The sequence below is a fragment of the Mirounga angustirostris genome, unplaced genomic scaffold (genome assembly GCF_029215605.1).
Source record: "Mirounga angustirostris isolate CCGP_5_RB_7025 unplaced genomic scaffold, mMirAng1.0.hap1 SCAF_1, whole genome shotgun sequence".
Lineage (NCBI taxonomy): Eukaryota > Metazoa > Chordata > Mammalia > Carnivora > Phocidae > Mirounga > Mirounga angustirostris.
The window spans coordinates 8,549,260-8,566,064 of record NW_026991709.1 but is presented as its reverse complement, the minus strand read 5'-3'; the positions used below and the strand labels follow the sequence as shown (position 1 = coordinate 8,566,064).

At 39.8% G+C, this 16,805-nt stretch overlaps 1 protein-coding gene and 2 non-coding genes across 3 annotated transcripts in view; 1 reads left to right on the top strand and 2 right to left on the bottom strand.

Moving 5' to 3' along the window:
- Nucleotides 1-16,805, top strand: part of DYRK1A (dual specificity tyrosine phosphorylation regulated kinase 1A) — a 236,629-nt gene that overhangs the window by 12,560 nt on the left and 207,264 nt on the right. Inside the window, exon 2 of the mRNA XM_054504094.2 lies at nucleotides 1,400-1,529. The gene's annotated coding sequence lies outside the window, so the exon portion shown is untranslated. The remainder of the gene's footprint in view (nucleotides 1-1,399; nucleotides 1,530-16,805) is intronic.
- On the bottom strand, nucleotides 6,487-6,671 carry LOC123835093 (U2 spliceosomal RNA). Its single transcript, XR_006788647.1, has one exon. It is a non-coding gene; the product is annotated as a U2 spliceosomal RNA (small nuclear RNA).
- LOC123834986 (U6 spliceosomal RNA) lies at nucleotides 9,850-9,957 on the bottom strand. Its single transcript, XR_006788560.1, has one exon. It is a non-coding gene; the product is annotated as a U6 spliceosomal RNA (small nuclear RNA).

The window sequence follows — 16,805 nt, the reverse complement described above, 5'->3', positions numbered from 1 at the left end:
TTGACTTTAGTTCCAGAAGTCTCATTTCCAATGTTGGACCTCTTAAACTATAAGAGAATAAATGTGCATTGTTTTAAGGCACTAAGTTTGTGGCAATTTGTTACAGTAACATGAGAAACTAATATACCTGACTATTATTTTGTGACTTCTGACGCCCGCAGCCAACTCCAGTCCTAACAAAACCTAAGATGGTACACTGATCAAGCAGCTGAATGCCAAAGACTCAGTAGGCAGGTAGGAAAAATGATGACCTTTAGTACACGGCCATGAGACATTGGGTGGCATGTTCCCATTGCTGCTTTAGAAAGCATACTGCCTGCTGACCAAGGCAGAGCATTAGGAAAAAAATGGCTGGAAAATTTCAGAATCTGGGGCACATTCAGCTGCTTCCTGCCACTTCCTAAAAAGTCCCCAAGAGAGGTGAGCTTGGGGGAAAAAGCCAGGCAGCCTGGAAACAGAATGAAAAATTTGTTCTGCTAAGGAAGCTCTCTCTGTCTGGAGTCTACAATGTAATTTGACTCATAATCTGATAATCTGGAGTCTTGCTGAATTAAAAAACCCAAGCTCCTACACTCCAAGCAAAGGCAGCCTGGGTAGGCAGTTTTACTGAGGCCTCATGGTTTCACAAAGAGCTTCCTACCTCAGTTTTTCTGTCTATAGATGGTGAGAGCCAGTCCAGAGGCAAACATCAGTGTATGAGTGTTATCTTCTTAACCAAGCCCACCCTTTCGTATGGTCTGAGGGCAGTGGTCATTAGATTGAAGAGAAGTGGGTAGGAGAGCAGAGCAAATAATTTTTTAGGGTAAGGGTGTCTCAAATATTTTACTTCCGAAGTATCATTCACTGGTTATCTGAAATTCAGGCTTCACTGGGAATCCTGTGTTTTCTTAGGATTTGCTACATCTGGCCATCCTAAAGTGGAACAGACCAGAAACAAGCATATCAGAAACCCAGAGGTTTGTGAGGATATTCATCATATTGATAAAGAAACTGCAAACTAGCCCCAAATTGCAGGTGACTGACCAATCCCTAAAGCAACTCCTGGGACCCTATATCTGTTCAGCTCCCAGGCAGCAAATACCCTCCAGTGCTCACTTCTGATGGGGCTTTTAAAGACAAGGGACAAGGAAGTCTTCCTACAGGGCAGGGACAGGAAGATATTGGGCAAGAATTGTTCCAGAGCCAGAGGTATTCAGATGGGCTGACCAAATAACTTACTCTATTACCAGAGAAGGGGGGCCTTGCCATTCCAGTTCCCATAGGATTTGATCACTGCTGTGGGCCAAGGACTGCTGGGTGTTCTCCATGACTCCCCTTTCCAAATGGCGGTTTTTGCTGTAACTATTTTTCCTACTGAACCATTGTATATTGCTCATTTTGAAGCAGAACTTTTCTTTAGGTGCATGAGTTTCCAGACCACAAGGAGCCCCTCTGCACTGATGAAGAGCTCTGGACACCATCCAAGATGCCACCTTTTGAGCTGAAGGATGTGCCTGAATGGAACTTTGGGGGTGTTGCTCGTGCAAAAGGTATGAGTCAGTACTACATGTTGGAAGACAGGTGTGTGGGTATTTGGACGGCTGAAAGGACAAGTTTGCTTTTGTGGTGGCTTGCTTTTCTCTTCCAACAGTCTCCCCTTCTTCGATAGAAGATATCTTTCATTGCAGTGTGCTGGCATGTCCTGACTGAATTAAAGTTTATTCAGATATTAGAACCTTTATTTTCAGGCCAGGCAGGTAAGGCCTGGCTTGTGTAGAGCCTCTGGCCAGAAGCAGCCCTGCCCTTTTGCCCCATTGCGCCATTATCAGGGAATGGTTGGGGTGCTAAGAAAGTAGCATCAAACCACTCTCACTTCTGAGACCAATGACAAGTTTGTGGGATTCCCCAAACCATCCTCAGTTTCAGTCATTCACTGGAGAGTCTCACAGAACTCACTAAAAGCTGTTGTACCCATAGTTACAGTTAATTAGAACGAAAGGATACAGATTAAAATGAGCCAAGGGAAGAAGTACAGAGGGCAGAGTCCGGGAAAGTACCCAAAGTGGAGCTTCCATTGTCCTCTCCCTATGGAGTCATGGGCAGCATACTCCCTTGGCATCAATGAGTTGGCAACATACACAGAGTGCTGCCATCCAGGGAAACCCATCCAAGCTCTGGGACCAGAGTTCTGTTGGGGTTCCATCATGTATTTGTGCTGGTTTCCCATATATCTGATCTCAGTCCCAAGCCCCACTTGAACTTCAACTACTACCTCATGATCCAAAGACCCCATCCTAAACGACCTTAAATCACATGGACTTGGTCACAAGGCAGTCCCCAGTCTACACACTCCCGTGGAGCTTGACAACCTATCGGAAATGGAAGGCAAGGGCCAGACTGCTATCTGGTAAGGTTAAAGTCTCTGGCACAGAGATGCACTCTTCTGCAACAATAGAACCCCAATTTCTAACTGAGCACAAAGTATCCAGAATCAAGAAACCCAACCTCCACCAGAATCCCAAACTCCCATGCATCTAGTTGTGACTATGTGACTTAATTCTAGGCAACAGGATGTAAGCATACTTCTGGGAAGTATCATTAAATAGAGGAGCTTGTTCTCTTCCCCCTTCTTTCGTTTTGCTGCCTAGATGGGGCTTGAAGAGCTGTCTTGGCTCATAAGGTGAAGCTTCATGGTGAGGATGTGAGGAACCAGGTAGAAGGAACCTGGGCTCCTGTTGGTTGGGGCACCCTTCACACAACTGTTTAGAGAAAATATTTGAATCATGTTTAAGCCACTGTTACTTTGGGTTTTCTGTCATTTGCAGCAGAACCTAATTTCAGCATTTGCTTGAAACTTACTCTTTTTTTTTTTTTAAACTTACTTTTATATTGCTTACATATAGCTTTGTAAAACTCTATGCCCACTGGTTACTAGATTCATCTTTAATCTAAATCACCCATGTGCTATCAGATCCTTCCTGGTCATTGCCTCTCTGTGTCTGGGCTAGATCCTGCCTCCCCCCAACCCTGGCCTTTTGTTCTAAGCCTGTATCACACACAGGCACTTTATTTTCCATTTTCAGCTGAGGACAGGAAGGAACTGTTTTCTGATTATATGATCATCATACTTTCCATGACTAATGAAATTGGAGATTTGACTTAACACCTAAACTTTGTATCTGAACTTTGAGGTCAATTTTCTTGATACGCCTTTTTAAAATTGAAGAACAGATTATTTGTTTCATGAAAATAAAGACTTATAGATCTTTCTAAGACCTGATATTTGAATTTTATCAAAACATACCAGGGTTCCCTATGCCCAGTTGCTTCACATCGTGTATTCAGAAGGCAGGATAAACACCGAATCTTCAATTTTTATGTTTTTGGTGTTCTGTTGTCCTTTGTTATGAAGAACATCCTTTGTTCTTCATAAAGACTTTATCACAGCTTTTGCAGATATCTGAGAAATAATCATTAAAACCTAAAAGATGAACAAATACTACTTTTTACATAAAAAAGACAGGGATTTTATCCTTCTTTTATTTAAGAACCCAATGTGGATGTCATATGACCTCTGTCACCATCTTCATGGTTTATCAGTCTTGGAGGTTGGAGGACGACAGGAGAAATAATACTAAAACTCCAAAGTCTCACTTCTAATTTGCCTATGTTAATGACTTGATTTCTCATTCTCACGGTAGAAAGGGTATGTGTGTGTGTGTGTATATATATATATATATATAATATATATATACACAAAACACAAAAGTTAGGGGCACCTGGGTGGCACAGTCAGTTAAGCGTCTGACTTGGTTTCAGCTCAAGTCGTGATGTCAGGACCATGGGATTGAGCCCCTCATGGGGCTCTGTGCTCAGTGCGGAGTCTGTTTAAGAATCTCCCTCCCTCTGCCCCTCCCCATTCCTCCCCCTCAAATAAATCAATCTTTAAAGGGGGTCGGGTCAATAACCCCCCAAAAAAAGAAACACAAAAGTTAATTTTCTCATTACTACTCAGGCAAAAATTAATGTTTAAAACCTCAATACATATCAATGACATGTTTGTTACCTTTGCTCCATCATAAACCCAAGGAAAGAAAAAAAATGTGTACCACCTGAAGACTGGAAAAGTCATAAACCCTTAGGAGGGTTACCTAACAGTAATTATTAGACAAGGGCTTGCCAGGGATTTGTTTCCTCAGTGAAAAAGGCCTCATGGAATTTTCTTGCTGAAAAGAACCTAAAAACTTATCGCCACAAGTGTCCTCCTTTTCTAAATGAAACAACCGAGACCCTGGGGAAATCAACACTGATGCCAAAGATCACCCTCCTAATTAACAGCAAAGCCAGAATCAGCACCCAGGTTGTTCTGGCTCCTGGATCAGAGCTCCTTCGGAACATGCTGTGTCCCCTCCATGACGGTACAGAAGTTTCCTACCATCAAGGTTAAGATGAAAGATCTCATAAGCTGCAGATGCACCTTCACTAAACAATTGGATCCACTTAACTCATGCTCTTCGGAATGGAAAGAAACTTGTATTTGGAGGGAGCAAAAGATTTCTGCCTCCAGAATAATTCAGAAACTATTTTTCTGCCAAACCCAACCAAAGAAAGAACATGTAGGTTTCCAAAGTTCATCAGCAAACACGGATCACTTGAAGAATAACACCAAGGTCGTATTTCCTCCTAAGATGGTACATGCTTGAAGATGAGAATTACTCAGCTTCCCATCTCCAACCGCACCTAGCCCATAGTTGCTGCTAAAATTTCTTTTTAATAAAGGAAGTATATAAATCATTGCTTTATACCCTGGCATTGTGCCCTTTTCAAAGAAAAGAAAGCACTTCATAAACATGTGTCTAATTTCCTGTGCTGTCAGAAATATTGTTTAATCATACTGTTAAAAATAAAGACCTTCAGGGCCCACTGAACTAAATTCTCCAAACCACTAGATACTCTTTCCTCTTTGGGCCACTCAGCTGTGCAGCCGGAAATGGATCGTGGGGGGAGAGTGGCAGCTCTTCTGCAAATACCCCGGAATGTGGGCTATGTCAGAAAGTGTTTGGAGAATGCCTCCAAAGCTGAGAAAGTATTTCCAAAGTAATACACACAGAAAGATATTTGAACCAGAGGCTATGCACTCCAAAATAGATGCATGGAGCACATTCACAGAATATCACATTTTTATCACGTTTAGGAGCTGCAGTCCATTCCTGTGAATCCAAGAATTAAGGTAATTATAAAACAGGTGTGCCACAGACTGGTATGCTTGCAATAGATCATGTAGTTTTACATGGATCTTCCTATACGGTAAAATACATACAAAATTGTGATTAAGCTCACAAGCATATTATAAATCTTACCTGATCAATGACATTAGCAAGTTTCAGAAAAAACCTGCATTCAACAATTACATCCTATAAAAGACGTGCAATGTTTTTTCACTGAAAAATAGGTATCATCAGTTGAAATCTGAGAACACGAGTTGAGTGTTGAAGCAACATTCCGAAAACTATCCTCTTGTGTTCTCTGCCAGCTACCAGAATTGAAATGATCTGCAGGTTTCCTCTCCCCTGATGGCACAGAGACAGCAAAAAATTGTCTAGGTTTGGAGTTTCTAGTCATACAGAAGTTCCAATTATAACCATGTGAAAACATTTTAAATTAAGGCCTTAAAATAATCCACCCAATGGAATACTACTTGGTAATGAAAAGGAATGAACTACTGATCTACACAACAGCCTGGGATGGACCTCAGAAGCATTTCGCTAAGTGAAAGTAATCAGACACAACACTATATAGTGTATGAGTCTATTTATAGAAAATTTCTATAGATCAGTGGTAGATCAGTGGTTGCCTGGGGCTGCAGGTGGGATCAGGGAGTGACTGCCAACAGGCGAAGGGAGCCTTTTGGATGGGTGGAAGTGTTGGAAAATTGGATTCATTCATAATATATATGTAAATACAGAGATTCGCTAAAATGCATCTACTATATTCTCCCAGTGGGTGAGTTTATGGTATGTGAATTTTTTCAAGCAAACTCTGTGCCCAACATGGGACTCCAACTCATGACCACGACCCCGAGATCAAGAGTCTCATGCACTACCGACTGAGCCAGCCAGGCACCCCTATGGTATGTAAGTTACATCTCAATAAAGCTGTTTTTAATTTATTGTTTTAATTATTATCATTTTAAAAGATTTATTTATTTATCTTAGAGAGAAAAAGAGAGAGCACGAGCAGGAGGGACAGAGGGAGAGAGAGAGAGAATCTCAAGCAGACTCCACACTGAGCGCAGAGCCTGACGAGGTGCTTGATTTCATGACCCTGAGATCACTACCTGAGCCAAAACCAAGAGCAGACACTTAACCAGCCACCCTATTATTATTTATTAAGAAGGCTCCATGCCCAACATGGGGCTCGAACTCATGACTTTGAGATGGAGAGTCACATGCTCTACCAACTGGGCCAGCCAGGCACCCCAGCACCATTGCAAGTTTGAAGCCCCTGAGGGGTTGCCCTGTTCCTGGAGGCACTGCAATACCAGCTCAATGCATGGAGTGGATGGAGCAAGCTCTATTCCATCTCCCTGCTCCCCAAATCCATTTAATATATTGTCCTTGGATAAAGGACATATCAGATATTGAACTGATAAGAACAGATGCTAGATCTTAGCCAAAAGGCTAAGAATAAAGCTGTTTTTTAAAATAAGAAATGGGGGACGCCTGGGTGGCTCAGTCGGTTAAGTGTCTGCCTTCGGCTCAGGTCATGATCCCAGGGTCCTGGGATCAAGTCCCACATCGGGCTCCCTGCTCAGCAGGAAGTCTGCTTCTCCTTCTGACTCTTCCCTCTGCTCTTGCTCTCTCTCTCTCTCAAAAAAAAAATAAATAAAATCTTAAAAAAATTTAAAAAATAAAATAAAAAATGGTTTTTCAGGACCAGCCCAAGATGACTTTATACCCCCAGGTTGCCTCAACTGTAATCCCATGGTAGCTATTATACTTTCCACACGGGAGACTCTCTCCCAATCAGGGCGCTTTGACGTACGAATGAATCTAGATACCGTTATATCAAACCAGGCTTGGTGACATTTAAAAATTAGAATTTACAGTTTCTATGTAAACATAATTATTATTTTGTTAGCCAACTCACAGTACCAATGCCATGGTCAAGACTGTGAATACATTATTGAATCGAGGGAAGCAAACAAACCACTTCCCTAATCTGGGGCGATGGTGGCATGACTGGGAGCCCAGGAGAGCTTCGTGAGCTTTTCTTGAACCAGGCAGCTGTTAGGGCAGCTCCTAGGGCAGGAGGAGAGGTATTCAGGGTGTAGACTTAAATGTCTCCACTAACAACTGTGGTATGCTGCCTACACACATCTCCATCACCACAGAAATGTAGGGAAATTATATTAGGAAAATTCATCTTGTTTAAAGGCACAGGAATGAATGGAATATTCTGGGGTCAACTTGCCTAATGTTTCTGCTCAGAGCAAGTGGTCCTCAAACTTGGGTGTGTATCAAAATCTCCTGACTTGTGAAAAAGGCAGATTCCCAGGCCAGGCCCCAAGGCTGCCAAATTGAACGTCGAGGAACAAGAGCTAGAGTCTGAATCTTGAAGGAGGCTTTGAAGTGATTTGTGCTAATAGTCCTCAAAACACAGATGGAGAAACACTGACTAAAGAAGGAGAGAGAGGGAAGGAAAGCGAGCAAGAAAGTAGTATAAAAAAGGAATGAAAGGAGGGAGGGAGGAAGCAAGGAAGGAAGGAAAAAGAGAAAGAATAAGGAGTAAGGAATAAGGAGGGCCCAGCGAAGAAGATGAAGATGAACATACCTAGTCAGGCCTTGCCTTAAGCACCTCGGCTGAATTTAGTCTTTGATTCTTTCTAGATCTCTAACTTTGTCTCATCTCTACATCTCATACTGTGCCTTCGTCTTTACCTGCCTCTTAGCCTTGCTTTCAGATCCCGTGGTGGACAGGGGCCCTAGTTTTAAAAGGTTTTCTCTTGCGACCCCCTAGCCATGGAACAAGACCCAGCTGGAGGCAGACTAACCCTAGGTTGCTCACTGGCCTGTAGGGTGGTTCTCACTTTGGGATTACTGGAGAAAAAACTTGCTGGGGAGTCTGTGTTCTAAAACCTTCAGGGAGAGAAGCACAGAGTTGGCTGAATTTGATAACCCAGCCCAGAACGGAACCCCTTCCCTAGTGAGGACACCTGTCCACTGTTGCGTGGGGAGAGAGGAATGCCCCCCTGCCTGTGAGACCCTACACACAGTGATCCACCATTGACTACTTAGTTCCAGAGATGTTTCTGCTCTCAGTCTTCCTTGGCAACAACAAAGCCCGTGAGCAATGGCCCTTAGCTTTCTCTGGAAGATTCTGACTCCTCACCAGACCACATGGGTAAACTTTGACAGCCATATTTGTGACATGTGACCCACCCCCTCAGTCACTGCTGACTGGACACTTAACCCAAACTGGCCCAATCAGAGCCCCTTTTTCTGGAAACTTGCAATTATAACTAAGATATTCCCATCCCAGTGTTGGCTGGTTTCTTATACAGAGAAGTAGAGAAAATTCAGGGGCTTGAGCATAGCTTTTTCCCACACATGAGGAATGAAATATAGGTGAGAGAGAGGAGAGGTGTATGATGGAGAGGGTCCCCCTGGGGTGACTCCATCCCATTTCCCAGTTCAGATCACTTCTGAGCCCCTGCTGACCTCCTGCACTTCGGTTCCATCAGATGCTCCAGTATCACTGAAATAAGGGTCCTTTTACGGTTTATTCCAGCTCTGACCTGCAGTCAGAGCCCTCACTAATCCAGGTATCATCCAGGTACGATCACATTTCCCTTTGCCTATCTCTATCCTTGTTTTAACTCGAATCCCTTCCTTCTATAGACAGGAAGGCAGACCATTTTGTCCTCCTTATGGTATAAAATGAGAGCTTTCCTCAAAAACTGATTTGGTGTGAATCACTGACTATAATCTGTTGACTATGTTTGAATTTATAAAATTATTATTCATTATTAGGTGCAAAATGGAACTATGGATTTGTTTTCTTTAAAAAAGAATCATTGGAGTGCCTGGCTGGCTTAGTTGGAGCATACAACTCTTGATCTCAGGGTTGTGGGCTCACAGCCCACATTGGGGGTAGAGATTACTTAAAAATAAAATCTTTAAAAAATAAAATAAAATAAAAAGTGAAAAAGAATCCTTGTCAGCGTGCCTGGCTGGCTCAGTCAGAAGAGCATGCAACTCTTGATCTTGGAGTCATGAGTTAGAGCCTCACATTGGGAATAGAGATTACTAAATAAATAAATTGAATAAATAAAACAAAAGAATCAGAATCCTTGTCTTTTAGAGTTCCACTGAAATATTTATGCCTGAAATTATATGACATCAGGATTTGCTTCTAAACAATACTGGAGGGCAGGAAGTAGGTGAGGGCATAGATAAAACAAGGCTCACCTTGAGCTGATAATTGTTGCATATGGGTGACTTGGGTTCATCATACTAGTCTGTCTACTTTTGCATATATTTAAATTTTTCCATAATAAGAAACTCTAAAAATAAGGATGGAAATTTTTTCAGGGGAATACCTCTGAAATAACATGAAACTATCAACATTCAAAAGTAAGAAGAAGCTTCTTAAATTAGCGATCTAAAAGTAAGACTCTGAAGTCAGTCACCCATAGCAGGAGGGGGGTCTCATGCAGCAGTAGCTAGTATGTGAATAAAAACATGCCATGTGCTTATGACCCCATTCCCTTGAATGAAAATAGCATCTTGTGTTCAACTCATCTCTGATGATACCATCCAAAATAAAATAGTCTAAGATCTATAGATTTCTTTTAAATTTAAACAAACTACATTTAACTATATACTTAGGAGTTTTGCATGTCCTCCTTGCACAGAGACCATGCTAATCTTCTCTGGATCGTTCCAATTTTAGTCTATGTGCTGCCAAAACGAGCACGATATACTTAGTAGTTTTTATTTTATTAAAAATTATTTGGTGAATTTAAGAGTAAGAAACATCGCTCAAAGTAAAACATTTTCCAAATAGGTTGAAAACATGTGTCAGAAAATAAAGCATGTTGAGAATTCTCCACCGTCTCCATAAAGCTCACTGTGTCTGTGCATACCTTCTTATTTCGAGGAGTGAGTAGGAGGGAGGAGGAGGGAGAATGCTTGTTGAGTATTCAAGAGAGGCTGATGATTCTTATATATTCATTATGGTTAAGAGTGTCTTTTCGGGGGGTGTGGATCCGAGGAGAAATATTTAGTTTTTCCTTTTAAGTGTGTTGTCCATTTCACCCCCATGCCAACCCATTTTCAAGGGAACCAAAGTATATTCTCTGTCAGAGGACCCAAGGGGACCAACCGCTCCTTGCATGATCCATTGCTGTCTTGATTTTATGATTACTCTCACACTGTGGACACATTTGGGGGCCCACTTCTGAGACCAGAAGTCCTCAGCTTCCCTTTTAGCCTCGGAATGTCCCTTCCTTTATCATTGGTGGTGTCTCTTTGCTCCATCAGTCCCACTTGCTCCTTTTTTCCATCCACAGCTTCCCAGATCGAGGGTGGTGCTTACTTTGATTGGACTTTTGCAACACTACACTCCTGATGGGTCTTTCCGTGGTAGGCTTTTGCTCTGATAACACATGTGTACTCAAAACAATGCATTCTATGGTCCAAGTTGTGGCTTTGTTGGTTGCAAAGACTAAAGACCCACTCTCTACCTCATGGAAACAAGAAGTCATTGTAAGGACATTTTTTTCATCAAAATGCATCAAGACTAAAAAAACAAAACCATTTCTCCTTTCAAGAACTTAACGACCCCCTTCATTACATCTTCAGGTGTTCATGAATTAAATGAAACTAAAGCTTTAGAATTACAAGGATGGCATTTAAAAATCTTTTTGTTAATATGAAATATTCACACCACAAAAAAATAAGGCAAATAATATAGCTGAATCAATAAACCAATCAATAGCTGGCATCATTTTTCCACAGTGAAATATTTTTTTTATAGACAAGGTAATATAAATAAGAAGTAAAACCTAGATCAGGCCTCCCATCATTTCTCATCCTCAAGCCAAGCTAAATTTTAGTTAAATTGTGAATTTCAGACCTTAAAATAATGTTTTAAAGAAATTTAGATATGTAAAATATTTAAGTATATTAAATATTTAAATTTTTATTTAAATATTTAATAAAGAAATTTAAATATTTTAAAGAAAAATAGGAAGGCTTTTCAACCAAAATTTCTTCTATGGGTTGTATTTCTGTAGATGTTACTGGCTTCAGACAAAGTTTAATATTGTTATACATAATTTAATTGTTTAAGACTAACACAGTAAAATTGCTTAAGGTCAGACATAAAAATTTTGTGTCACCTATTTAGTATGTTTGGATAATAACTTCAGATATTAAATAAATGGCTTTTGAATATTTTGGTCTAGGACCCTCAAAAAGAAATACATTTTATAAATCTATGCAGTAAACCCTGAAGTGAAAGTTATACAAGACAATATTTAACTTTTTACCTAAATATTCTGACATTTTTCTATTACACTCTGTCTTTTGTTTAAGGTTTTGTTATAAACCACACAGCTGACTTCATAAACCACTTAAACAAAATGATGTGCAATTTGGAAAAAATTGCTTTATTAACAAATAATGACATAGAAATTTTAGTGATAACAAACACCCACGTAGCCACTGCATGCTTTGAAAAATTCTAACATTTTGCCATATCTGCTTTAGATTATTTTTTAAATTAAAATATTGTAGCTAGATTTAAAGGCTTCCAGGTACCCCTCCCTAGTCTAGTATATCCGCCTCCTTCCCAGAGGCAAGGACTATTCTGCATTTGGTGATTGTTGTCCCCATACATGTTTTTGTATAATTACTACAATGTATGGATCCATATATAACAATACTGCATATAAAAATACATTGCAATATATAACGTTGGTTTTCATGTTCATGAGTTTAGAACAAACGTTATCATAGTATCCTACAACTTACTTTCTTCCTAATTTTATGTTTTTAAGATTTACCCATACTGGTATAATGCTCTAGTCCATTCAGCTTAACCGCTATGGTATTCCACTGTCTGAGTAGTCCCTTCTCATTCTCCTATTAATGGGTCTTAAAGTTCCTGACAATATATTATTATTAAAAATAATGTTGCAAAAATATTTTTGTACATGTCTCATTCTGTACCTATCTAAAATTTTCCTGGGATATACACACATTAGTGGAATGGCTGGATCATAAGCTTTACCATATATTCCTATAAGTTGCTCTGTAAAGCGACTGACACTCCTTCTAGATAACCGTGCATGAGAGTTGCCACTCTGCTGCAATTTCAACCATCTCACAGAAGGTTGCCTCTGATCTGGTCATCAGCTGTGCCTTCAATAGGACCATTCCAATTTCTATCAGGCCAACTGCTTCTGGACGGTGTGGTTCATGATTCTATCATTGGACTCCACGTTCCTGGGTCCACCCTGTACCTCCTTTGCTGTAAAGTAGGTTCCTGATTGGATCCATTGTATTCCCAGATAGTGGTGCAGGCTGGGGCTTGTCAGCAGCAAGTGTGAACCCATCATATTCAGGATAAAATCTGTGCTGTGAGAAGGAATCATGCAGGTGGACAGGACCCAGTGCAGACAACTTGCCCTAGAAGATTGGCTGCTCTTATGGAGGAATTGGCCTCTGTTGCTGGCAGTTGGACCTTTTGAAGTCGAAATAGCTGGATTGGACTCACATAGACTCCGTATGTGCAAGGGGCACTCTTATTCAGATTCCATTGCTATGGATTGAATGTATCCTCAACATTCATACGTTGAAGACTAGTCCCCAGTATAATGATATTTGGAGGTGGGGCCTTTGGCAGGTAATTAGGTGATAAGGTTGGAGCCCTTATAATGGGATTAGTGCCCTCAAAAGACAAGACACGGGAGGGCTTTCTCTCTCTCTTTCTCTCTACCCTGTGAAGTTCTGACAAGAAGATGGCCTTTAGCAGACACTGGATACACAAGTGCCTTGATCCTGGACTTCTAGCTTCCAGAACTGTGAGAAGTAAATTTTTGTTATTTAAGCTACTCAGCCTATGGTAATTTGTTATAGCAGTTGAAACTAACTAAGACACTCATCACACCTGTTGGAATGACCAGTGACAAAGGCTCTGTAATATCAACAAGCTGAGTAATTTTGTTGGACTTGGTTGTTTAGTGTCTCCTCTGTGGTGGACAATTTCTTCTTTCTTTTTTTTCCCCTCACAGCATTATTGAGGCATAACTGGTTGGACAATAAACTCTAAATATTTAAAGTATAAAATTTTATTTGTTTTAACCTAAGTATATATCCATCGAAACCATTACCACAATCAAGATAATGAACTATGCATCACTCCTAAAAATTCCCTTGTGCTCTTTTTAATCCCTTCCTCCCACCCACCTAAAACATTCTGAGAGACACTTGTCAGAATATGATTGTTGAAGTACAATATGACTCAAATAAACAGTTCAGAGAAACCACCTGCTTTTCCATACTCCTGTCCCATACATGTGAGGATCACCATAAGGCACACAGAATTACCAGAGGTATATTTTCTTAGTTAAAAATTTTATTTTTAGGGCACCTGGGTGGCTCAGTTGGTTAAGCGACTGCCTTCGGCTCGGGTCATGGTCCCGGAGTCCTGGGATTGAGTCCCACGTCGGGCTCCCGGCTCGGCGGGGAGCCTGCTTCTCCCTCTGACCCTCTCCCCTCTCATGCGGTTTCTCTCTCTCTCTCTCTCTCAAATAAATAAATAAATAAAATCTTAAAAAAATTTATTTTTATAACTCATATACCATAAAATTCATCCTTTTAAAGTAAAAATAAAATAAAATAAAATAAATAAAATGAAGTTCAGAGTACGTTCACAAAGTTGTGCAACTATTGCAACGATCTAATTCCAGAACACTTTCATCATCCCCAAAGAAAAACTTGGTACCCATTAGCAAGTTCCCAATCTCCTCTCCTTCCAACTTCTGGCAGTCACAAATCTGTTTTCTGTCTCTATGGATTGGCCTATTCTGAACATTTCATATAAATTGAATCATACAATATGTGGTTTTTCTCATTTATCATGTTTTCAAGATTCATCCATGTTGTAGCTTGTATCAGTATTTTATTCCTTTTTATGGCTGAATAATATTCCACTGTATGGATATATCACCTTCTCTTTTTTCATCCATCACTTGATGGACATTTAGATTGTTTTCACCTTTCAGCTATTACGAATAGTGCTTTTGTGAACATTCATGTGCAAGTTTCTGTGTGGACATATAGTTTTCATTTCTGCTGGGCATATACCTAGGAAGGGAATTGGTAGGTCATATGGTAACTCTTTGTTGCTAGGTCACATGATAACTCTATGTTGAAGTTTTTGAATTATTGCCAGACTGTTTTCCAAACCACCTGCCGCATTTTACATTCCCCCATGGGTAAATTATGAGGGTTCTAATTTCTTTACATCCTTGCTAACACTTGTTATTACCTGCCTTTTTTTATTATAAACATCCTAATGATGTGAAATGGTATCTCATTGTGGCTTTGATTTGCATTTGCCTAATGAATAGTGATGTCATGCCTCTTTTCCTGTGCTTATCAGTCATTTGCACATCTTTAGAGAGATGTCTATTCAAGTCCTTTTCCCATTTAAAAAAATTGGGTTATTTATCTTATTATTAAGTTTTAAGAGTTCTTTACATATTCTATGTATAAGTCTCCTATTGGATATATGATTTGCAAGTATTTTTTCCCATTCTGAATTGTCTTTTGAATTTCTTAATAATGTTCTTGGAAGTACAAATGCTTTTTATTTTGATGAAGTGCAATTTCTCCTTTTGTTGTTTGTGTTTTTGGTATTATATCTAAGAATTCATTGCCAAATCTAAGGTCATGAAGATTTACTCCTGTTTTCTTCTAGATGTTTATAATTTAGCTTGTACAGTCAGGTCTTTGATCCATTTTGAGTTAATTTTTATGTATGGTGTGAGTCAGGGCTCTAACGTCATTCTTTTCTATGTGGCTGTCTAGAGTCCCTGCACCATTTGTTGAAAAGACTATTCTTTCCTCATTAAATTGACTTTGCACTCTTGTTACAACTGACCACACGTGTTTGGGGTTGTTTCTAAGCCCACTATAGACTGCTTCATCTAACAATAGCAGGATACACATTCTTCTCAAACTCACATGGAACATTCACTAAAATAGACCATGTATTGGGCCATAAAACAGACCTCAGCCAATTTAAAAGAATAGAAATCATACAAAAGGTCCTCTCAAGCCACAATGGAATTAAACTAGAAATCAATAAAAAACAACAACAACACATTTCTAAATAACACATGGGTTAAAGAGGAAGTACCAAGAGAAATTTTAAAATATTTTAAACAAAATAAAAATGGAAATGCAACTTATCAAAATTTGGGGGATGCAAGGACATTTATAGTATGAACTCTATATATTAGAAATAAAAAATCTAAAATCTGTAATCTAAGCTTCCACCCTAAAGGAAGCAGAAAAGAAATAATAAAAATAGACCAGAATTCAATGCAATTGAAAACAAGTAAACAATAGAATCAACAGTACCAAAAGCTGATTCTTTGAAAAGATTAATAAAATGATCAACCTCTAGCCAAGCCAACCAAGAAAAAAAGAGAGAAGACACACATTAGTAATATTAGAAATGTAAGAGAAAAGTTTCCAGTTCTGCATATAAGAAGTTTGGAAGTCACCACTCCATCCTAATAAGTAAAAAGCTGAACAGACTAAAAAATCAACAACTCTTTTTGGATCCATAATAAAGGGGACAACACAGGGCAAATTGCTGCTGTAAGGTTGGAGACAGACAGGTGAATACAAGTAGTCACAGCTTGTGAGTGAGTGGAGACTCTCTGAAATGCATCTCTTGAAAAGAAGATCATGAAAGATAGAATAAAAGATGTGAGGTGGGTCTCTAGGAAAAGGTGAGGCTCAAGAAACATGGACAAAGGCAGGAGGAGACCAAGAAGGCTATCTACAAAGGTGGAGGGTACTTTGTGGGGGGAACAAGTACATTTCAGTGGGCACTTGCACCACCTCTGGCTAATTAAACAGCTTATTGGTAGGAAGAGAGTGTCAAACGCAAAGGAAACAAACACTGCAGTGTGAACCACTATCAATTTGTGCCAAAGTTTTCACCCATTAGTAAAAAAATGAGAAAAATCAGTGCGCCAAAGTGAAATTATCATAAAGGACAATTAAAAGGATAGTCTTTTATTGTGAAAAGTTTTGAAGTTAAAAATGTCTTTTTTTAGGGACACCTGGATGGCTCAGTCGTTAAGCATCTACCTTCAGCTCAGGTCATGATCCCAGGGTCCTGGGGTAGAGCCCTGCATTGGGCTCCCTGCTCAGTGGGGAGCCTGCTTCTCCCTCTCCCAGTCCCTCTGCTTGTATTCCCACTCTCACTGTCTCTCTCTCTCTCTGTCAAAGAAATAAATAAATAAAATCTTTTTAAAAATGTCTTTTTTTTAATCATACATAAAAATAAACACAAAATGGATTAAAGACCTAAAGGTGAGACCTGAAACCATAAAAATCCTAGAGGACAGCACAGGCAGAAATGTTCTGACACTGGCCATAGCAACATTTTTCTAAATGTGTCTCTCGAGACAAAGGAAATAAAAGCAAGAATAAGCTATTGAGATTTCATTAAAATAATAAGCTTCAGCACAGAGAAGGAAACAATCAACAGAACTAAAAGGCAACTTACTGAATGGG